We start from the raw sequence: 24739 nt of genomic DNA, 5'->3' as shown, positions 1-24739 counted from the left end.
GGGGAAGAATTAGACATTATAATCAGATTCCCTAGGCCCTGTGATCCTAAATTATGTGGAATATGCATGTCATTTTTACATTCTTGAGGTCCTTACAGATTTATAAAGGAAATCAGCAATTTAGCATCCTTCTGGCTTCATGCAGAACAAAGAAGCCGACATCCCGAGTCCGGGGATGTAGTTCTTGGTAAGTCTACCCTTTGGGTCTATCTGGGTGACACTGGAGTCTCAACATCACTTACCTTAGGCTTCCTAACCTCTTTAGGATAGAAATCATAGAGATTTCTTGCTATCACTTAAGCCCTCCCCTTTCTCTAAGTAGCCTGAATTGGAGCCATGGACAATCTCTTTCTAATCCGGGCCAGCAGTTCCCCAGGGTGTAATCACACCCTCAAGTCTATGGCTCTATTTTTCTATGCTTACATTCTCTCTCTAAATCATCCTCACACAGTTCTGAAGGGTTCAAAAATATCCGTACCTATCAAATTTAACATTTCCAGATTTGGTATATCCTGAATGTGTATTCCAAACTTTTCCTCTTAGATTCTTTTCATTTACAAATTCAAATAACTTGCCCTCACTGTCTCCAATGAAGTCATTAAATAACATAGCCAGTGACCGTTTGACCCCGAGTGAGATATGAGTAGCCTTCAAAAACCCTGTGCAAAGATGATATTTTATGAACTATTTCTGTCTCTTAATGACGCATCCTAAATATTTTTGTAAGTAAAACGTGTTGGAAATAATTGTGTCAAGAAGTGTAAAGGGGCTTAAAATGTTCTTTCTTATCACGTCTGAATTTACAACTGAAAACAGCTTTACACGAAATATTCATGCCATTTTATGTTTTTGTTTTATTTATTTATTTTTACTAGCAAAGACCAAGAAAACAAGTGAATTATCCAAAACATAAAGAGGAATATGGGTTAGTGAATTTTGATGAATTGACAAGATGGAATATTATCATTCCACTGAAACAATTTTAGAAGAATTTATATCAATATGGGTAAATGCTTCTTTTCTAAAGTTTAGTATAAAATTCAGGTTAAGATGTATCAGAAGTGCTGTCATGAGGGTTAGAAGTAAAAGAGATAACATTCTGAAGAGTGACAAAATGTAAATTAGTATGACATTTGGTCACTTGGATTTAAGTATAGCATATAAGAACAATGATAAAATATTATCTCTTCAGTTCCATTGAAAGAAGGTCTTTGACCAAAATCTTCAGCCATGGCTGAAAATTGCTTATATTAATGAACTATACATTTCAGTTAGGGCTTAATCATGTTAAAATAAAAATGTAGCATCTCACAGTGGTGAATTAGGTTTTGGAGGCAGCAAAGCTCCACCGACTGGGAACATGAATATGTTATTTGCCTCTCTGACCACTGCTTCCTCCCCAGTGAAAGTAGTAAGGCTAGCGTTAGCCTCAGAGGGTTGTTGTAAGGATTAGTATGCTGACACGTATAAGGCACCTACTACAAGCCCAGGCATTTAATAGACCCTTAATAAGTTATTGCTCGTTATTAAATTGTTCCAAGATTCCCTTCTGGAAGAAAATAACCTGTATAGCTCAGGGTACCTGTTTTTTGCTACAGTGCTTCTGGCTTAAAATCTGCATAGAACCCAGGGTTTCCTAATTTAAGGTCCTTTTCAGACTCCTTGACCAGGTTATCTTTCCATAAAATGTTAACTCTCATCATTGTTACTCTAGCAAAATGTGGATTTTTTTGTGGGGGGAAAGGGTCTCATACTAAACCACACCAATTTTTGATGCAAATTACACACACACACACACACACACACACACACACACACACACACACACACAAAGTATTTCCTCAAACATAGTGTAAGGCTACTTTGAAATGAGCAAATGCCAGGTTCTGGAATTATTTTCCTGGACAAGCCTGACCTCTAGAGGACAGGAGTTGCATGTTACCCACTAAGAGCCAACATGAGATGCTCAGTTGTGGAGCATTAAGGTGCTATGGAGTCAGACAAGTGCTGGGGTTGGCATGATGTGAATGTAGGATCTGAATTCTGCACCAACTAGCTTGAGCAAAATTCTTTATCTCCTTGATCTTAAATGGGTTTTAAAAACTTTATTGAGGTATAAGTTACATAAAATAAACTGCACATATTTATAGTAAGCCATTTTATTAGTTTGACGGTTGTAAACATAGCAAATACAATCAAGATGTTAAACTTCCATCACCTCCTAAAGTTTCCTCATCCTCTTTTGAAGTCCACCCTGCCTCCATTCCCATCCACAGACAACCAACAATCAGCTTTCTGTCACTATGCATGCGTCTGTAGTTTCTAAAAGTTTTTATGAATGGAATTACACAGCATCTACTCTGTTGTGTCTGGCTTCTTTTACTCAGACTAATAATTTTGAAATTAAGTTGTGTGTGTCAGTAATTTGCTCCTTTTTATTGCTGAGTAGTATTCCACTGTCTGGATATGCCACATTTTGTTGAACTTGAAAGGGATCATAGTCCTTAATGTAAAAAGTCAGAACTGCTAGCAGAAAATATGGGAGAAAATCTTTGTGAGATCTGGCTGGGCAAGGATTCCTAAAATATGAATTGCACAGATAATAAATGAAAAAAAGAATAATTGGAGTTTATAAAAAGTAAAAACATTTGCTCTTCCAAGTAAACAGAAAGGCAAATCAGAAATTGGGAGAAAATATTTGTACACATATAGCAGATTTTAGACAAAATAATATATTCAATATATTTAGACAAAACACTATATTCAAAATAATAAACAAACTCAAAGACAAATATTCAGTTAAAATATATGCAAAATGTTCTAGCAGACACTTTACATAAGAAAATATACAGATGGCCAATAAGCACATGAAAAGATGGACAACAACATGAGTTATCAGATAAATGCTTAATATATTTTTAGTGTCTCTGAAATCGGGTTATGTCTTACTATTTAGGTGCTTGCAATTGGTGTGCCCCTTTTGATGTAAAGTTAATTTGATTTTTAGAAGCAATATTTATTGTGTACTAAGGTTTGGGCAATGTTTTAAACACTTTGTGTGCATTATGTCACTTAATTCTCACAAAACCTGTGAAGGGAGTACTATAATTAAATCCATCTTCATGGGTGAAGAAATTGAAGCGCACAGAGTGCTTATAACTTGCCCTAGTCCCACAGTTGACAGATGGCAACCCCAGGCCTGGAACCCTGTAGCTACCATTCTAGCCCATGGGCTTAACTATTATGCTATTTTAAAAATTCTTACATTGGTGGTGAATAGTCAGTGGAGAATGCGTGAGAAAACAGGCCCTTCTCTGGAGTCCTGATGTTAAGTTATTTCATTACATTTTGTGGATCATTAAACAAATCACTGTAAGGTAAGTTCCTAGTGCCTAGTGGGTATAATCTATTAATGCTACTTCCCTTTCTTCCATCTATTTTGAGGCTTTTGGAAATTGCCAAAATAAATGTTTGAAAATTACATGATTCAACCAATTGAAGCCAGATTTTTATTTATCACTACTGTTATTCAACTTTAAACAATCATCTTTTTTGTGAAAGAAGTTTGAATGGTGCAGTATGCTTTATTTTTTAACCCGAAAGCATTTTGAATGCTGCAATCTTCTTGATCATGGTTCTCAACTAAGGGTGATTTTGCCCCTGGGTGACATTTGGCTACGTCTACAGACATCTTTGATGGTCAGAATTGTGGGGAAGGGCTGCTACTGCCATCCAGTGGTTAGAAGTCAGAGATGTTGCTGAACATGCTACAGTGTAAAGGACAGCCGCACGACAAATAATTACCCAGCCCAAAATGTCAACAGTGCTGATGTTGAGAAATCCTGCTTTATACAATAGACGGGACTTCATTATTTACTGACATCAGTTGAGAATACGGAGGTGCTGCAGGAAATGAAAGAAGAAGACTTGGTCTCTGATAGCATATAGTTCCCAAGCCAATGAGGGAAATAAAGAAAATAACACCATGAACTCTGCCACTATTATTATAACAAATATTACAATAGAAAATCATAGAATATTTTAAGGTTTCAAACAAGGGGACTATAGTCGGATAACACAATGAAAAAAAATCAGAAAATGCTCTTTGAGAATCAGGTATGGAAGTACTGTATTTCCTTAATAAAAATAAAATTTGGCTTCTTTAGGGTTGATAATAGAAAATAATTCTTGCTTGCCAAATTTTATTTTCCTTTTAATTTTCTGAGGTATGAGGAGACAAAATAGAAATTGTTTAAGGAGACTTAACTAAGGGATGTGGAGTCAATCAAACAGAACAATGTAAAACTGGATGATGTCTTACAAAATATGCTTGCACTCTGGAGCTTGAACACATCCCATCCTGATCTCCGGCCCTCCTCCACAGTCAGGGTGTCTCTTAATACCTACTACACACAATCACAAATCCAGGCATTTAAGTGTCTTCAACGCTGGGCCTAGAGAGAAATACAGTTCCCTCCCCCCTCACTCATAGTTACCTCTGAACTGTATTTTCTGTTTTAGCACCTCCTTCATCTTCCAGTGATTGACATGTTCATTGAAATTGCTTCCCCTCTTACAGTGGTGTGGCCTTAATCTGTGGGCTGACCAGGATGACTCTCTTAGATTGTAATACTGAGGCCCGCAAAGTCACGTCATAGATTCAGACATGGATTAGCAGAGGCAGTGGACTGTGGCCGCATTGATGGTAAGATTTCAGACATCATCTAGTCTATATAGGAGATTGACAGTATATTTAGGTGGAATCCATTTCTAATGCTGTCTTTCAAGAATGATGCAAGGTGTGCACTCATCATGTATAGATTGTCAGAAACTATTATATCTAATGGAGAGAAGCCACTGTTAGCACCGGGGAAGCACCAGTAGCAGACAAGGTCAGAGGGTGAGCTAGGAATCCAAAGATAAGGAAGAATTGGGCAAACGGTTGCTCTATGTTGATTGTGAGTGATAAAACAGGGCTTGCCTTGGGAGTCGTGAGATATTTGATAACACGTTTCTTCTTTTTACACAAATAATAGGTCTTGCCCGGGCGTGGTGGCTCAGGTCTATAGTCTCAGCACTTTGGGGGGCTGAGGCGGGCAGATCACCTGAGGTCAGGAATTTGAGACCAGCCTCACCAAATGGTGAAATCCCATCTCTACTAAAAACAAAACAAAACAAAACAAAAACACAAAAATTAGCCAGATATGGTGGCGGGCGTCTGTAATCCCAGCTACTCGGGAGGCTGAGGCAGGGAAGGGAGAATCCTTTGAACCGAGAGGCAGAGGATGCAGTGAGTTGAGATCGCACCACTGCACTCCAGCCTGGGAGACAGAGTGAGACTCCGTCTCAAAAATTAATAAATAATAAAAAATAACATATATCTTCATTGTATAAAACTTGCAAAATGTAAAACTTTATAAAGAAAAAAATAATAATTAACTATAATTCCTTAATGCTAATGGTTTAGTATGTTTCATTCCAGACTCTGCGTGTGTGTGTGTGTGTGTGTGTGTGTGTGTGTGTGTGTGTGTATCTACTTCCCTTAAGCGTTCATATTTATCAGGCGCAGTAGGAGATGGTCAGTTTGAAGGTGAAGAAAAAGGCTAGATCAAGTAGAGCAGCATTTTTGAATATCTAAATACCTCCTACAGTAAAGGAGAGCTCATTACTTGACCAGGCAGAACATTCTAATATTAGAAAGTTCTTCTTCATATTTATCCAAAATCTGCCTTCTGTAACTTCTACTCATTTGCCTTTATTGCTCTCTACTTTCTTCTTGGTGTTAAATATTTCACGTATTTAATGACAGCTATTCCTACCTCTCTGAGTCTTCTCGTCTCCAGACTAAATACAATATTACATGATGCGGGTTGCTTCCCTCGTGGTTCTGTCTAATTTGACCTTTATTCCTACCTGAGATGCCGCTTTTCTTGTGCCAGCTAGAACTGAAGGTCACATCTAGATGTGGTCTGGCATCCCCCCTTGTCTGTTCATGGGGCCACCCAGTGATGGTGGACACCATCATCTTTGAACTTCTGGGTTTCCCCCTGTTCACCACAATTCCTCAAAAATTGTTCAAAACCACTCCAAACACCAAGATAGTTGTCAGTCATTCATTTAATAAAAAGTAAATTAAAAAAAAATTGGTGACTAAGTATTTGATATTTGGAAGGGAGAGAACTTTCTATGACTGGAGGAAATCTCAAAAGGAAGAAAATCCATACCTAAAAATAAGGGGAAAACTTAAAAATGTTTTTAATTTTTAATTTTTCATGGGTATGTACTAGGTATATGTATTTATAGGGTACATGAGATATTTTGATACAGGCATACCCTGCATAATAATCACATCAACATAAATGGGCATCCATCTTTGTGTTACAAACAATCCAAATATACTCTTTTAGTTATTTTGTAACATACAATAAATTATTATTGAATGTCGTTACCCTGTTGTACTATCAAATACTAAATCTTATTTATTCTTTCTAACTATATTTTTGTACTGATTAACCATCTTTACTCCTCCAACCTCACTAACCTTCCCAGCCTCTGGTAACCATCTCTTTCTCTCTCTCTCTCTCTCTCTCTCTCTCTCTCTCTCTCTCATTCAATTGTTTTCATTGTTAGCTCCCACAAATAAAAGAGAACATGTAAAGTTTGTCTTTCTGTGCCTGGTTTATTTCACTTAACACGATGATCTCCAGTTCCACCCATGTTGTTGCAAATGACAGGCTCTCATTATTTCTTATGACTGTATAGTACTCCATTGTATGTATGTATCACATTTTCTTTGTCTTTTCTTTTGTTTTTTTTGTTGTTGTTGTGTTTTGAGACAGAGTCTTGCTCTGATCTTGGCCCGGGAGTCCCCAGCCTGATCTCGGCTCACTGCAACTTCCACCTCCTGGGCTTAAGTGATCCTCCCACCTCAACCTCCCTGGTTGCTAAGATTGCAGGTGCACGCCACCATGCCTAGCTAATTTTTGTATTTTCTTTTGTAGTGACAGAGTTATGCCATGTTGCCCAGGCTGGTCTCAAACACCTGGTTTCAAGTGATCCACCCACCTCAGCCTCCCAAAGTGCTGCAATTATAGGCATGAGTCAATGTGCCTGGCCACATTTTCTTTATTCATTCCTCTGTTGATGGACTCTTAGGTTGTTTCCAAATCTTGGCTAGTGCTACAATAAACATGGCAGGGCAGATATTTCTTTGACATACTGATTTATTCTCTTTTGGTATATACCCAGCAGTGGGATTTCTGGATCCTAGGGTAGCTCTATTTTTAATTTTTAAAGGAACCTCCACACTATCCTCCATAGTGGTTGTACTATTTTACACTCCCACCAATAGTATATAAAGGCTCCCTTTTGTCCACATCCTCACCAGCATTTGTTGTTCCCTGTCTTTTGGATGAAAGTCATTTTAACTGAGGTGAAATGGATATCTTATTTTACTTTTGATTTGCATTTCTATGATGATCATTAATGTTAAGTACCTTTTCACATACCTATTTGCCATTTGTATATCTTCTTTTCAGAAATGTCTATTCAGATCTTTTGCCCATTTGTTCACTGGATTATTATATATTTTTTCATATAGAGTTGTTTGAGTTCCGCATAGATTCTGGTTATTAATCCTTTGTCAGATGGATCACTTGCAAATATTCTCTCCCATTCTGCAGATTGTCTCTTGACTTTGTTGATTGTTCCTTTTGCTGTGTAGAAGCTTTGAAATTTGATGTCATCTTGTTTGTCAATTTTTTGCTTTGGTTGCCAGTGCTATGGGGTTATTACTTAAGAAATCTTTGCCCAGTCCAGCGTCCTAGAGAATTTCCCCAAAGTTTTCTTTCAGTAGTTCCACAGTTTGAGGTCTTAGATTTCAATGTTTAATTCACTTTGAACTAATTTTTGTATATGGCAAGAGACAGGGGCCTAGTTTCTTTCTTCCACATATGGATATCGAGGTTTTCCAGCACCATTTACTGAAGAGACTCTTTTCCCCAGTGTATATTCTTGGCACCTTTGTCAAGAATGAGTTCGCTGTGTGTGGATTTGCTATACACTTTCAATGGATATATAATCCTACCACTTGTGAACTGAAAACTCTACTAGTTCTGACTGTTGCAACTTAGTCAATTGTTGAATCAGGAATCCATTTTTGGGGTACCTACAATGTTTCAAGTGCATTAAAAATACAGAGATAAATACAAAATTAACAATCTTTTCAGGAGATTAAGATAAGCAGGGAGAGGGTCACTTAAAAGTTTAATTAATGTCATAAATTATGATTATGATGGGGGAAATAGGGATAGACTGCATGTATGGAGCCACTTCCATGGGCCCAATACTAAATATGAATAAATGATTTGTGTATTATTGCATTTAATTTTCATACGAAAACTAAATGATAGATCATATTAAAGCCCATTTTACATATAAAGATATGAGAGAGCTTAATAAATTGGTCCAAAGTTATCCAGGTAAGTTGGAGCAGACATTTAAACTTGACTGGGATTTTGTTAAGATACGGTTGATAAGAATGGGGCCTTGACAGCCGGACTTACTAGCTGTGCAACCTTGAGCAAGTGCTCTAATATCTCTAGGCTCTGTTTTTCTCCTCTATAAAATGGGGTAATCGTAGTACTAATATATATGGTTATTGTACAAATTAAATTAGATAATATAGCTAAATTGCTTACTACCATGAATGCATATGGTAATGTGTCGTTTCAGAATTGTCATTATGCACGTAGAATGTTATTCATCACTGTTTTTATGAATTGATTCAAAGCTTGTGTTCTTTTCACTATTAAACACACCGCCTATATATAAGTACAAAAGTAAGAGCGTGCAAAGGAGGTGGTTACCTCAGCCCAGCATTGATAGAAGAGGGCTGTGGAGGAGAGGGAGGAGGAAGAGCTGGAGTGGATCCTGCAGAGTTCACAGCGATGGTGCAGAGAACGATGAGGATGGCATTGAGTAGGTGGGGAGGTCAGTTTCATACTGTGAAAGATAATTCCATTACATTTAATTCAGCCAACATCTGCAGAATACTTACATTGCTCAAAGAAGAGATAAATATGATTTAACTTCGACTGTAGAATTATAGTATAGTGAACAAATCAGACAGGTGTACCGCTATCTGCTTGAATTTGGGGTGAGGGAACCAAGTGTATGTGGTGAGGGGTTTTGTGGAGTTCTAATCCCAGGAAATGGTAATATCAAAACAAAGAAGCAAGACAAACTAAAAGCTAGATGGAAAAGTCTATCAAAAAGAAAGAAAAAAAGAAACAGAAAGAGAAATTTTAGAATTGTCAAAGCCATAGGATCTCGAAAGTAATCATTCAACCTGGGACATGAAACCAGAAACTGGGAGTCAGAAAGCTAGAAATGTGTTGAAACAAGTTGAGAGTAACTGGGTGGGGTAGGGAATTGGGAGAGGCAAATATTTTGCATAGCTATCTGTGCTCATGTATGAGTTTTATGAAAATAACATAACACTTGTTAATATAATATAAATCTTTGTTTTAAATTGAATTAAAAATTATGAATGGCTTTTCATTAAGTTAAATGAATACATTAAATTAAGTTAATGAATGAGTGTTCACAACCTCCACCACAGGTCTGCCTCTCTCTATTCCCTTTGCTTCTATTATGTGGGGAGGATTCTTGCTTCATGGATTAGTTTCCAGGCGGAAGAAACTGAGTAATGTGTATAACCCAGAGGGCAAGTTAACAGATCTAATTAAGAGCTAATAAAAAGGAGGGAAAGGAAGAGGCCTGAGCAATTTTTGTAGAGCAAGGGGTTTAGGTGTCTGAGAGGGTGTGTGGGAGTAGGGAGCAGAGAGAGACATTGAGGAGCAAAGACAAGAGGGAGAGGCAAAGTCCTGGCACAGGACGGGTGTTGATAGAATTGGAAAAGAGTTGCAAAGGGATTTTTGACGTGGTGTTATGGAGGTCTCAACTGGAAACCCTCTTTCTTCCAAGAGATGGAAGCAAAGATTGGAATTGCTTTTCGATTATTTCTAGTTTGCTAGACTATCCAGACAAGGTCCATTGTAACCTGCATGTTTCCAATGGGGTTAGCAGTAGAACTTAGATGGCTTCATCTCTTGGGGAATAGATATCAAAGAAAGATCCAGAGACAGAAACCTTTAGAAAAGGAAAGAATACATAACCTCAGAAGAAAACTGTGCAAAATTACCAAGATTTCCAAACTTACTTTAATCCATCAATAGTGGAAAAAACAATGACTTTCATGTACTTGTGTTGTATTCATAAGGGTCATGCCATAGCTTCGGATGTGACTAATTAGGGAGACCAGGTTTATTGAAGGTTTTCATTATTTGAGAGTGAAACTATAGCCAGATGTAATGACCATGTTATTTATGATCTCAAGATGCACTTTTTTTTCCCATACTCAAAGTGCTTTGCTATATTGGAAGAAAGGAAGAGTGTCAGTTTTCACTTCTATACTAACAAGATTTCATAATCTATTATAAAAGCCTGAAGCAGGCTGGGTGTAGTGGGTCACGCCTGTAATCCCAGCCCTTTAGGACCCCCAGGCGGGGGCATCGCTTGTGGTCAGGAGTTTGAAACCAGCCTAGCCAGCATGGTGAAACCTCGTCTCTACCAAAAAATATACAAAAATTAGCCAGGCTGTAGTGGGTTATAGTGGGCTGTAGTGAACGTGTAGTCCCAGCTGCCCAGGAGTCTGAGGCAGGAGAATTGCTTGAACCTGGGAGGCGGAGGTTGCAGTAACCCGAGATCGCACCATTTCACTCCAGCCTGGGTGACAGAGCCAGGTGCCAGCAATAAATAAATAAATAAATAAAGTCTGAAACAATAAGCAGAAATGAACTAGAATGGACCAATGCTACAGAAAACTAGGAAACAAAAGGAAACTGCAGAATCAGCAGAGGCAGACAGCATTGCAAGGTGTAAAATAGAAACTCCCTTGCCACCCAAGTGGATAGAAACCGTTTTAGACAAACATCCTTTGTCATTAATTTAACTCCTTTGAAAGCCAAGATAAGATGCCTCAGACCTCTCCTTGGGATCGGAAATTGCAAAACTTGAGCAAAACTTTTGTTTTCCCTTTTTATAGCTTATATTTGTGTGTGTTCAATATCAACTGCATCTATAATTCCGTTATTTTGTATTGTCTGTATGCACCACAATGCACGTTCACTTTCTCTTCCATTCCTTCTTATCCTTTGCAATCATTTGGAGGAAACCATAAAAAGTAAGATTTCGTAAATGTTTTTTTCGAAATGGCCCGTGTAAACGCATTGCTCTTAGAATGATGACGCTTCCTACCACATGTGTACTTGCTGGGCCTGCATTCCAAAAATGTTGCAAGAATGCGTGCACTGCTGTTTTGACATGACACAGCAGCTGCGTGATGTGCTGCCATGACAAATAGGCAGGAAATGCAGTTTGCGTGTGGAATGAGCATCCGGTCTTTCCCCAAGGTTGGAAGGAGATAGTATTGAAGAGGAGTCCTGGGTCAGCAGCTCTGTTTTGATGTAGCAATTACTGATGCTCTGCTGCCCTTCCCCAAGCCAAAGGGAAGGAGCTGGGGGGCCAGCAGCTGATGCCTTGCGCACAGATCCTATGGTTAAAGGAGGAGGAGTAGGGACATTTGTTACTGAACCTTCTATTCCACCTAGAGATCCGAAAATAGTATTTGGGTGGTTCCGAGGTAAGGGAGCAAAGGAGCCAGTCCTGTCCAGCCTGGTATTTGAGTATGATGAGGGCTCAGGTATTGCTCTAGCCCCATAATCAGAAAGTCAGGTAAGGTTTTAAGTCAATTCTATCAAGAAATTTGATTCAATCATGCAATCAATGATTCAGCCTACGTTGATGAATCACTTACTGTGTGTCAGGTACTCACTGGGTGCTGGGAAACATCAGTCTGCAGTCTCTTAATTTAGAAATTTTCTGCGAGAGTTACTCTCTTATTAGGTTCCTTTAGATTCAAGAACAACTAAGGAGGTGGCTGTCTGTTTTAGGTTGAGTTCTCCTGAAAGCCAACTTAAGCCCAGGATTCATGTAGAAGTTCTTTATGAAGGAAGTGCCCCCAGGAGAAACCAGAAAGGGTGTAAAGGAAGCAGCACAGGGAAGGAAAAGAAGCCAAATGAGGGTGATTTGGGGTGAAGTCTCAGACTTGGACTGATTCCTCTGAGAGCTCTAGGGGGTAACATCTTTGAGAGTTTGTATCATACCAGAGTAAAAGTTGGGGTTTTGAATTCCCACACCAGTCAACTATTGGCTATGGGCTTACCATGGGAGATGTAATACACCCGGCACTTCCAACTCACATGCCGGAGACATGGCTTTAGCACCCAATGGAAACACTTTGAATGTTGCAGGTGCAAGACAGCAACAAAGCAGAAAGAAGCACGTGGACAAGGCACTAAGTGTCCACTATACCCTGACAGTGTGGGAAGTTGTAGATAGGATGAAGAGAAAGAATACACACACACACACACACACACACACAAAAGGTAGAGACTTGCTACTCAAAGTGTGATCCTCAGACCAGCAGCATCTGGCCGAATGGTGATCTATCACCTTCCAGAAACTTGTTAGAAATGCAGAATCTGGCTGGGTGCAGTAGCTCATGCTTGTAATCCCAGCACTTTGGAAAGCCAAGTAGGGCAGATCACTTGAGGTCAGGAGTTCAAGATCAGCCTGGCCAACATGGTGAAACCCTGTCTCCACTAAAAATGCAAAAATTAGCTGGGCGTGGGGGTGCACACCTGTAGTCCCAGCTACCCAGGAAGCTGAGGAAGGAGAATCGTTTGAATCTGGAAGGGCGGAGGCTGCTGGGAGCTGAGATCATGCCACTGCACTCCTGTCTGGGCGACAAGAGCGAGACTCTTTCCAAACAACAACAACAACAACAACAACAATGCAGAATCTGAGGTCTTATGAAGACCTGGTTCATCAGAATCTCATATTGATAAGATCTCCCCAACATTTGTGTGCACATTAATTTTTAAGAAGCTTAGTCCCAGAGTATCAGAAAACATAATTTGCTGGCTTTTTGCACTGCAGGAAGAATAAGCTTCCAAACCAGAGTTGCAATGTGGTGGCCTGAGAAAGTTCTCAGTCCAAAGATTCCTTGGCCTAGCAGATGAAACCAGGAGGAAGAGAAAGCATTCCCAACTGAAAGCAGGGTGGTGCCCCCTTTCCTACTCAGTGCAATTGTTCCAGCTTTGCAGATCCCACGTTCCAAGACTTTGTGGTCTCCTTTAGTTCACTTGGAACTGATACCTTTTGGAGGTGGTGAGGGTTGGGGGGCTTTATGGAGAGAGGCTGAGGAGTAGCGGTTTGGGTGTGGGTGCAGGAAAGAGCAAATATAAAATAAGGCCAGAATTAGAGCTGACCCTACAATTTAAGCTTGAAAAGCATTTTGGAAAGTCACAAGTAAATCACTTAGATATGCATCATTAAGGAGTCATGACACAACTCATACAAGAAGGGACTGTGGTAAAATATGGTAGCCACCAAAAGGCCCCCCGAATAGTAAAATATCTCTTCCACAATGTTGGAAATTCCTATTAGTCACAATGGGGGTCAGTCAACTGGGATAGCCTTGTCATGCGAGGGCCACCACAAGGAAATTTGGGAAACATCTGGCTAAAGATGGCAAATTAAAGACACTCATTTAACTTCAGGTCCCTTCTAAAATGAGAAAATAATTAGCAAAGTTTTCTTATTGTTGCTACTGTTGTTTTAGAGCATTAACCTAGGAAGGTAAAGGGAATTGAAGAGTATACCACAGCCATCCCTTTTTGAATGCTGAAAAGCAGATTGGTTATTATGAATGGTAGAACCAGAAAAGTTTGATGCTGCAAAGGAAGCTATTTGGAAAGTAGAAAATAAATTCAATTTACCCGTGGAATATTTTTAAAACTGCAGAATTAGTATCAAGTACCTCAGGAATGAAGGGTTGAAAACAAGCTAAAAACAAAAGGATTTGCATTCTGTTCGAGAAGCAGCTGGACTGTCAGGTCCCCTTGCACACTCCACACAGTCAGCTTAGTGACCTTCCCCTGCAGGAAAGCAGGTGATGGAGCTTGATTCTCCAGGGAGAGTAAAATAGAGGGTGACACTCCAGATTGCAGTGCAACAGACAGAAATGGGATCAGGGTTGCCATACTGAAAAAACAGGAGTAAGTAAAAGTTTAAATTCTGAATTCTTATATAGGCCTTACTGGGCTGCAGAAATCTGGCAGCCATCATTCTCCAGGGATAAGATTGGAACAACCTTCTCAGGGATCCAAAAATAAGAACAGTGGGAATATCCCAAACAAACAGCCCAGCGAGATCATCCTACATTCAACAATTTTCTCCCTTCTTCCTAGGTTCCTTTCCAAGCAGAACTTCCAGTTTGCCATTTTGGTGTCCCATTTTAAAATGAGTAGACTGCGGAAGCATTTAAGGAGCACATATAAAATGGAAGTATGATATCAAAGTATTTTTTTAGTTTGACGATGCTTCTCCCAGGAGCTGCCAGAGGGGCTAGGAAACACAGCCCAGAAGGGTGGAAGAGTTAGTGTTCCACACAACAACTGTGGACCCGTGAGGGGCAGGACACTAGAATAAACCTGGAGATAAAGTCTTCTCTTCTTTTTATTGTAAAGGACTCTTCCAGGGTTCTCTATTCCCATGCTGCTTCTCTAAGATGTCCTGTGTGTGTGAACATTTGGCTGGTTTTTCAAGCTGTAGCCACCTAGGTAAGAACCACTTGATATCAGTTTTCCTTCTTTTGCATCACTTCTGTTCTTCTTTCACTCTTGACGCCATGGAATTGTACTCTAAAATAACCATTAGAATGACAGCTTTGCCTTGAACTCTTTTGTTGGGTAACACAAAATAATATACTTGGGGACCTGAATGAACGCATGGAGCAGACATCTCATCCTCTGCCTACTGACTCCCATTAGACCATGGAGTAATTGAAAATGACATTTTATTCTATTAAAGGATAGGTAGTTTTTACTTTTTATTATGGAAACTTCCAAATGCAGACAAAGGAAAAGATAATAGTTTAATTAACCTCAAGGTACTTCGTAACTAACTTCAGTAACTATTACCCCATAACCTCTCTTATTTTATCTATACGACCATTTTCTTTCTCCCTCAACTTTGATTATTATGAATCAAAGCCTAGGAATCACTTCATTTTATCCACAAATATTTCAATACACTCACTAAAGGTAAGGACTCTTTAAAATTATTACAAAAATTCTTTATTGTAACTAAAAAACAATCTATAGCATCAAAAAATATTCAAATTTGTCCACTTGATTTTTAATTATGTCTTTTTGTAGTTGGTTTATTCAAATCAGAATCCAAATAAGTTCCACAAACTGCATTTTTATATAGGTTTTACTTCCGTTTATCTAGATCTTCCCCCTTTCTTTTTGTCCTTTCAATGTAATTTTTTGAAGAAAATGAATAGTTTGTTCTAAATGTTTTCCCACAAATTTCCATTGTTCGTTGATTCCATCTTTGTGGTGTAATTTAACATATTCCTCTCTTCCCTTGCATTTCCTATAAACTAGCAGTGAGGAAAATACTTAATTAGATTCAGATCTCCTCCCTCCCTCCCTTCCTTCTTCCCTCCCTCCTTTCCTCCTTCCTCCTTCCTTCCTTTCTTTCTTTCTTAAATTTCTTTCTTTCTTAAATTTTTCTTTCTTTCTTTCTTTCTTTCTTTCTTTCTTTCTTTCTTTCTTTCTTTCTTTCTTTCTTTCTTCTTTTCTTTCATCAAAAATACTTCATGGGGGAGAGGGATTATACATGTCCATCAAGAGACATTAATATCTGGTTGACTTTCCTTTTGTGATATTAAGATTCAACATTGAAATCATGTGTGGTCAACCTGACATTATGAAATTTCTTTTTAGCCTTTTAACCTAATGGACTTAGCAGAAATTGAAGATATGATGTAGACCCTTTATTACAGATTGCAAAATGGTGATGGTTTAATTTTGTCAATTCTTCTTCATTTACTAGTTATATTTCTAGGAGGAAAAACTCTTCCTCCTCAAGGAAAAGTATGATGAATATTTTAATAATTTATGTCATTTGCCAGTTTTCAGAATAATAATCTGGTCTATAGTATCATCTGAATTTGACTAATGGAATTTTATATTTTTTCCCCTGTAAGTGTCATTTTTAAGTCATGGACTTTGATATATTTAAAAATTTAAAATTCACTACAGTTATTATTATCTTTCATGCTCAAAGTTCCTCAACTTTGGCCACTGGGAACTTTTTCAATTGGCTCCTACGTCCTTTTGACAAGATTTTAGTTGCCTTCCATGGCCTCTTTGCTTTCTGGTATGACAGAATGATCCCAACTTATCTTCTATATTGCCTATCCCAGACCTAGAATTTATAATTTTTTCAAGTATCCCTCATCCTCTATTTTAAACTTAATTTTTTTATTGTTTTAACTTTTAAGTTCAAGGGTACAAGTACAGGTTTGTTACATAGGTAAACTAGTGTCATGGGGGTTTGCTGTACAGATTATTTCATCACCCAGTATTAAGCCTAGTACCCATTAGCTGTTTTTCCTGATCCTCTTCCTCCTCCCACCTTCCATCCTCTGAGAGGTTCCAGCGTGTGTTGTTCCCTTCTATGTGTCCATGTGATCTCATCGTTTAACTCCCACTTACAAGTGAGAATATGAAGTATTTGGTTTTCTGTTCCTGTGTTAGTTTGCTAAGGATAGTGGCCTCCAGCTCCATCCATGTCCCTGCAAAAGACATGATCTCATTCTTTTTTTATGGCTGCATTGTATACCATGCTGTATTACATACCACATTTTCTTTACCCAGTGTATGATTTAAGCATCCCTAGTCCTCTTTAGAGGCAAACGTTTTGTAACTTAATACAGAATATTTTTCTGAGTTTGTGATAGAAAATATATATATATTTTTAAGACAGAGTCTCTATCTGTTGCCCAGGCTGAGTCCAGTGGCCTGATATCAGCTCACTGCAACCTCTGCCTCCCGGGTTCAAGTGATTCTTCCACCTCAGCCTCCCAAGTAGCTTGGATTACAGGTGCCTGCCACCATGCTCTAACTTTCGTATTTTTAGTAGAGACGTGTTTTCACCATGTTGGCCAGGCTCGTCTCGAATCCTGACCTCAAGTGATCCACCAGCCTTGATCTCCCAAATTGCTAGGATTATAGGCATGAGCCATCACACCTGGCCAAAAAGACTTTTTTTAAGACATAAAATGCTAAGCAAGATTAATGTGACAGCATCAAAAGTCATCTTAAATGAAAATTAAAGATGGCAAATTAGAATATTTTTGCAACCTATATAGCTAGCAAAGGTTAAATATCCAGTACATATAAAGAAGTCCCATACGTCAACAAAAAGACAAATAACAACAAAAAAAAGCCTCTCAAATCTCCCCCAAAAACTTTTAAGCAAAATTTTCACAGAAGAGGAAATACACATCATATATTATCATAATATTATGAAATATATATCATCATAATATTATGAAATAGTAAGAGCTGTTCAGTCTCTTCAGCAGTATGAAAATTGCAAATCAGGACATGCCACCTTATACATACTATAATAGCTTGTCAAAAATTAAGACATTTGACAAAATTAAGTGCTGGAGAGGTGTGTATGAGAGGTCTTTGTATATTGTTGATGGGAATATATATTTTAAAAAGCATATCAGGAAACAATAACTAGAAACAGCCTAAATATGTATTGACAGGAAAAAATGAATGAATAAATTATGATACTTTAATTATTTCAATGGAGTAGCAATGAAAAACATAAAATATACCTACAAGAAACAACTGGCTGAATTTTGAAAATATAATGTAGAATGCTCTAGAGGACTTGTAACATTTTAGTAAACAATATGGCATTGTTTTCTATATATGCTGGAGAAACTCTTGCATTGCCTGTGCACATGTTCAGAGTTTCTCTACAGGAGTCCGTATCCTGTAGCATATGGCCCACCACATGTTTTTCGTACGTGAAATTGTGTTGGAACACAGTCATATCCACTTGTTTGTGTCTGCTTGCCTATCACAGGGCAGAGATGAGCGGTGACAACAAAGACTAAGATATTTACTATCTGACCCTTTTACCAAACAAGTTGGCGGGCACCCTTTCTAGAACATTTATAAGGTAATGCCAATTTTTATAAAGTTCACACACAAGCAATACTAAACAATATACTATCTGGGCAGACTTTCATGGATAAAGATATAAAAATGAAACTAGAGAATAATGAATATAAATTCAGAAAAGTGTTTACTGCAGGTAAGGATGGAAAGGCTGATTTCTTTCTTTGGGAGAAATCCATAGTAAATGGCAGTTAATAGAAATAGTCCCTTCTATGCATTAAATAGTATATTAGAAACATAGACAAATCAAAAAGACAAAAGGAAATAATTCGAGAAATTCCCTGAGACTAAATGACACGAGCTTCCAGGCTGAAAGGGCTTACTAAGTGCCAGTAGAGTGGATAAATGTAAGTCTATCCCAAGGCACATCACTGTGAAATTTCAGGATGTTGGAAACAGAGGGTCTGTAAGCTTCCAGAGACCAAAATTAAGTCACAGATCAATGACGTTGGACTTCTAACAGCAAGACTAGAGGCTAGGGTATGATGGTAAAGATCTTCAAATTTGGAGCAATAATATTTTTAAATTTAGAATTCTGTACATCACCAAATTACCAATTTGGTAAAAGAGGGAGATGAAGCATTTTCAGACATTTATGATCTCAGAAAGCTTTCTCCCCATGCCTTTTTTTCTTTTTTTCCAAGTAGCTCCTAGAGCATGTGCTGCTTAAAAATGAGGCAGGGAACCATGAAGAGGATGATAAAAGATGTAGGAAAAAGAGAAGCCAATCCAAGAGAGAAGTAAAGGGATCCACCTCGGGATTCTGCGTTTTCTTTAGCCGTCAGACCTTCAGGGGCCTAAAGAGCAACAGCGTTCAGTCTGGACCCGGTCAGAGGCTCAGAGTGTGATTATTTTAAGAAAATGAAATTGATTAGATATTTCAAGTGTCTGAATGCATTAAAATAAGACTTGTCCGGCTAGGAGAGGCTTTGTGGTCAAGTTGGTGATAAGTATATATAACACTAAGCAAATTTTTTAAAAATCTGAGATAATGCTATGAAAACAAAACGTGCAGAAAATAAAATTATAGAATATGGCCCAGCAGTGAATTCCATGCACATAATCATGATAATGTAAACCAAAAATATTGACTGAAGTTTAGTATTACTACAGGCATATTTGAAATATGGCAGGATGGGAAATGTTCACATGTGTACGAGGAATAGCTGATGCCTAGAGCTCTTTAAGAAGTAGCAATATAATCATGTTCTTTAGAGATACGGAGTTAAATACCAAACAAACAAACAAACAAAAAATTAGCCGAAGTAGTTTTAAAAATTGTCTTTTTAAAGGAGTGAGAAATGAGAAGAAAAATAACATGCATGTCTGGTTTTAATTAAAATTTAAAAACAAATTGCAACAATAACAGAGTAGAACAAAGTTCGTGTGTTAAATATGATCGTCTTCCTCCAGTCTAACCAACCAACCAACCAACCAACCAACCAAATATAGTAATACCTGGAGTTGACCCTTTCCTTAATAAAAATTAATTAAACAAGTCTGCTTGAACCCACGAAGATGAGATACCATCTTTTGTAATCTCTTCAACACATTATGCAATCTTTGAATTCTGGTGAAGTTCGTTGCTCCAGAAAAAAAAAAAAAATGCTATTTGTCAGTTGAGAGAGAAAAAAAAAGAGCAGCATCTGCTGATATTTGTAAGCTGAACTGACACAGGTAGACCATGGTACTTTCCTAGAAGACATAAACCACATAAACAGAATACCAGCCTCAGACAAATTGCAAACCTCAGACAAGGTTACTCTGGGACCATGATAAAATGAGATCATTTCATAATTTTGTCTATGTGCAAAACATCACTGCACCACCCATGAAATACCAAATATCCACTGTCTCACCCAAAATGATTGACTACTACTTCTTTAACATTTATAATCTTATCCTCTTTCTAGTTTCTCCTTCCTGTATATGAGATTTACTGAGATACCAGTCAAAGACTTAACTCCACTTTCTGGCAGCACCCAATTTCGGGCAAAACCCAGGCACAAGTAGGGGTGGGATGTCAGACAATGCCTGATGAGAGGCAACGTGACTAAGAGAAGATTCAGTTTAGCAAATTTCTTGAGGACTTACCATTTGCTAATGACAACGCTAGGCCTTGGGGAAATCAGGATCAAAATCAAAATCAGGAAGAGCGATTATCTCTGTCTTTGAGATTCTAACAGCTCCTTAAGCAATCACAGAAATGGAATCACACATAGTAAAGTTGAAATGAGCAAGCAAGGTATTGTCAGTGGAAAGAGCATTGGCCTAAAACATCTGGGTCGAATATACTCTGTCACAATTCCTTAATAATGAGGCAACTCCCTTGATCACTCTACATGTCTTCTTGCTCAGCTGTACAACATTTATCTTATTCAAACAATTGTTGAAATGATTAAATAAGATAATGTACATTGAAGGACATTATAATGGGACCATTACAATGTAAAGAAGGGGAAGCCCGAAGAAGTTAAGTGACCCACCTAAGATTACACGGGTATTATCAGATTTCAGTTTAACACTCATGTGAAGGTTAGTATCAACAGTACCTCTATAATAATAATAATATCAAGTGCTTATTGTGATTACACATTCTGCCCAACACTTCACCTACATTATTTCATTTATAACAACAATGCTTTAGTTTTATATACATAGTGTATGACTTTTCTCAAATATCTCCTACTTCATTATTTTAATAAGAGGTACAGGAACTCATAAGCATGGTTATATTTTAGGTAACAATATAAGAAATTTTGCACATGCAGGATTTGTGCTTATCTTTCCCTATTAAGAAGAAGAAACAGGATCTTACTTCAAGATTATGATGCCATACCAAAAATCACACAATGTGATTTTAGTATGAGTCAGAGATAAGGGCCAAGGGGTCATGACTCTTCATTAGGAAAAGTGATGACCAAAGGTTCTTTATGGATGCTGAAGTCTTCCAAAAAAATGTTTCAAATGGGCTTTACGTGCTCAAGTCCAGCAAAACAGGAATTTGTCATAGAGTTAAGAGTACTCACACATTTGTAACTCTAGGGGATGATCACAAAGACATGCATACCTGAGTGCTGGGGAAAAGTCTATCACCTTTTTTGAGTAAATGGTATGCATTTATTACCTATCTCTCCATGTGTTTGGGTTTCTTAGCAGAGCTTGATGAGGCATGAGACTAGTATAATATGTAGTCAGTTCTGAGTCAAAGAGGCATTGGACACTAAGAAGACAGTGCTATAGAAACGTTAAATGATCATACTCTTTTGAGCTTTGCCCATAGAATAGTGAGCAATGCTTTCATACTAAAGAAACAAGCATACGGGTGTGAATATTGAAATTATCAAGAAATGTGATTGATATAGTGTTGGAAGGGCAATAAAACATCACTGAGAAATCATATGCTTTGAGAGGTACCAATTCCTTTGACTCAGGCTTCGTCTAAGCAAAAGCTTTGAAGGGATAGATTCAGTATCTAGAAGCAAATGTCAGGAAAAAAGAAAATAGGCCATCACAAGTCCTGACCTGAAGGAAATCCAGTATATTCTTGATCTTTGTTTGATTTCATTAGCCTAGTTACTTACATGTCAAATAAATCATTTAAATTATCTGTTACTCTGAAGCCAATGTTCTTGCAGATCATATGCAATCTATGAGCTAGAGCACAGTGTTTAGCAGCACCTTCCAAAATTGGGATTTTTTTTGTCATTAAAAGTTTTGTTTACTTGTGTTTATAACCAAGTATCCAATATAAAATTTAGAATATTAGGATAAGTGGAGTAGCCTTCCTCCCTTGTGACTTCTCCTTTTGTTGCTTTTAGCCCTTACCATCTTCTCTTTTCTCTTTGTCTTCTTCCTTACTACTTAATATGTACTCACAGCTTGGAATTTTTGGAGTCCTATCTCCGGTGAGGCCTTACCCTAATCCAGGAGTAGGGACAGAGCTCTCTTGCTGCTGTCCTGATGCACTCTGTGCCTATTGCAATTAGTCAAGTTCAAGGTTTCTGTTTCGCTGTCTATGGATCCACCCCAGCACCTGCCACTAAAGTCCCCTAAGTTCCTAGTCCCAGGATCCCAACATTCACCTAAAATCCAGTTCATGAGACTCAGCCTTAACTGCTCCCTGTCCTGGAAGACGGTTTTCTATCCTCATAGCAAAGCAGGGAAAGCAGGAAGGCCATACTTTGAGGGTGTCTCAGTAGTGCTGGGGAGGATCAAAATTGAAGTACAAAAGTTTGTTTTCAGTTGAGTTCAAAAAATATTAATTGGGGCATCCCCAAGTGGGCACATAATCTACTAAGTGCTGTGTATATAAAAAATAAAATGTACATTTTCTGCTTTCAATGAGGAAACAAATAGTAAAAGCATGAATTGCACACAATTTCCTAAGTATATTAATAAAGGTAAAGAAATAGTATTCACTGATGCTAGCAATTTTTGTGTACCTGTGTGCCAGATATTATGATAAATACTTTATCTGGAGTGGTTATTGTGATTAGAGAGGCACCAGATCACTGATGGTCTTGGACACATATGAACCTAGCTAATCTATATCCTGTATTTAATGGAGACTCATTGAAAGATTTTAAGAAGGGTTATTGCTGGATCAGATTAAATTTATGGATTAAGGGACAAGACACTAGAAACACAGAACCCAAGGCTAAGATGATGAAGACCAGAGCCAGGGCAATAATTTTAGAGAAAAAAGAGGAGCATACTGACTCAAAAAATATTTTGAAGCTAAAATTATTGTTAAATGGTAGATGTGGAAAGGGATAAGAAGAAAAGATTCAAGGATGTTTCTTCGATATTAGCTTGAATAAATAACAGGCAAATGGGAAGTAAATGAGGACAAACAGGTCTGGGAAAATGATGGAAGCATGATGTGTCCAGCTTTGGACCATGGACATGGGTGCAGCCATGATGAGGGGAGGGGTCATGGCTGGAGACAGAGTTGCAGGAATCTTTGTTGTCTCTTTCTTTTTTCCCCCACCCACCACTCACATCCGATTCACATGCTCATCTTCCTGCCCATACACTCAGTGTACTATGACTAATCAACAGGGGAAGAACTGAGCAATAATTTTTTCTGCCTCCTCCTCATTTTTCTACAAGTCTAAATAAGGCAGTCATGATTAGAAAGCAATGCAAATTCTATGGTCCAACCCTAAGATAAAATGCATGACTACCACAAAGTTCCTTTAGTTTCTCCTTGCCATTTCCTTCCTAGAAATCAAGGGATTCCCCACATTATTTTATATAGGATCAAATTGAATCTGTCTGCAGGGCATGCATATATGTATTTTAGTAGCAAGTGTCAATCTGTTTCTGCTCTTTTATCCACCCTTAATAAAAAAAAAAAGATACAAAAAAGCAAAAAGTCATAAGAAGATAAAACAAAAATAATTGTCATCTGAATTTAGAATGTACTGTTTTCTTTTCTTTTTTTTTTTTTTTTTTTTTTTTTTTTTTTTTTTTGAGATGGGGTCTCGCTCTGTCTCCCAGGCTGGCGTGCAGTGGCACAATCTCGGCTCACTGCAAGTTCCAACTCCTGGGTTCACACCATTCTCCTGCCTCAGCCTCCCGAGTAGCTGGGACTACAGACGCCCGCCACCATGCCCGGCTAATTTTTTGTATTTTTAGTAGAGACAAGGTTTCACTGTGTTAGCCAGGATGGTCTCGGTCTCCTGACCTTGTGATCCGTCCGCCTCGGCCTCCCAAAGTGCTGGGATTACAGGCGTGAGCCACCGCGCCCAGCCTAGAATGTATCTTAGAGTTATTTAGTTATGTGTTTATCATCTGAGTACATATGTGCTATGGCAATTAACACTGAAATAGGCTACTTCCCCTAGGCCTAGAACATTGGCTGAGATCCACTAGGAACATGCTAGATAAGAGAGAGATTAAATTAAGACTTGTTAAGTAATATGAATAATTCATTTAACCATATTTAATCCACAAGGATAATGGAGAGGTGAGTGATGCATGGTATCAAGGTTATATGAGTCTAATATTGTATCATTAGCTCCTCCAAGGAAGCACACCATTGTAAGCACGGAGTTTCACTGGTGTGTACAAGGAATGAATTCATGACTCACAGTTCTGAGGCTGCTCTGGACATACAATCTTGCATGCTTTTGTCATGACAGGTCTTAAAAGTTTATCGGCTTTCTCAAATAGCTGAATGACAGAACACTGGATTTTTGTTCAGATAGCCTATCAACCTGGCATCTGTGTTGAGGTTGTTACTTGGTAACAAGATAAATACTCCGACAGAGGTGTTACACTCCCTAACAAAGCTCACTTCATGTGCAGACTTTCTCACACTCATATCGGGACCAGGGCCACATCTTAAAATAGGTGAGGTTTGCTTTCTTTGCCCTGGATCTCGGGACCTTGCCTCTCTGTGGTCTAGACCTACCCTTATTCAAAGCCTTCTCATTCTCCTATCCTCTTCACACGCCCCGAAACTCCTTCCTGGACCACCCCTTTCTCTGTAAAACCCGCTTCACAGGAATTTAGATACATGTAATATTTTTCCCAAAGCCGTTAACACACAA

The 24739-nt window shown here is 38.2% G+C and overlaps 1 long non-coding RNA gene across 2 annotated transcripts in view; it reads right to left on the bottom strand.

Annotated features, from left to right (window-relative positions):
• The window catches only part of LOC135968212 (uncharacterized), a 202200-nt gene that overhangs the window by 95380 nt on the left and 82081 nt on the right, over positions 1-24739 (bottom strand). Inside the window, exon 3 of one of the 2 annotated variants that reach the window (XR_010582805.2) lies at positions 6788-9003. The exons of the other annotated variant lie outside the window; for it this stretch is intronic. This is a non-coding gene — a long non-coding RNA (uncharacterized lncRNA). Of the gene's footprint in view, positions 1-6787; positions 9004-24739 lie in introns of those variants that run through there. 2 annotated transcript variants of the gene reach the window in all.

This window comes from Macaca fascicularis, chromosome 18 (assembly GCF_037993035.2).
Source record: "Macaca fascicularis isolate 582-1 chromosome 18, T2T-MFA8v1.1".
Lineage (NCBI taxonomy): Eukaryota > Metazoa > Chordata > Mammalia > Primates > Cercopithecidae > Macaca > Macaca fascicularis.
The sequence above is the reverse complement of the archived record's forward strand: the minus strand, read 5'-3'. Positions and strand labels throughout refer to the sequence as shown.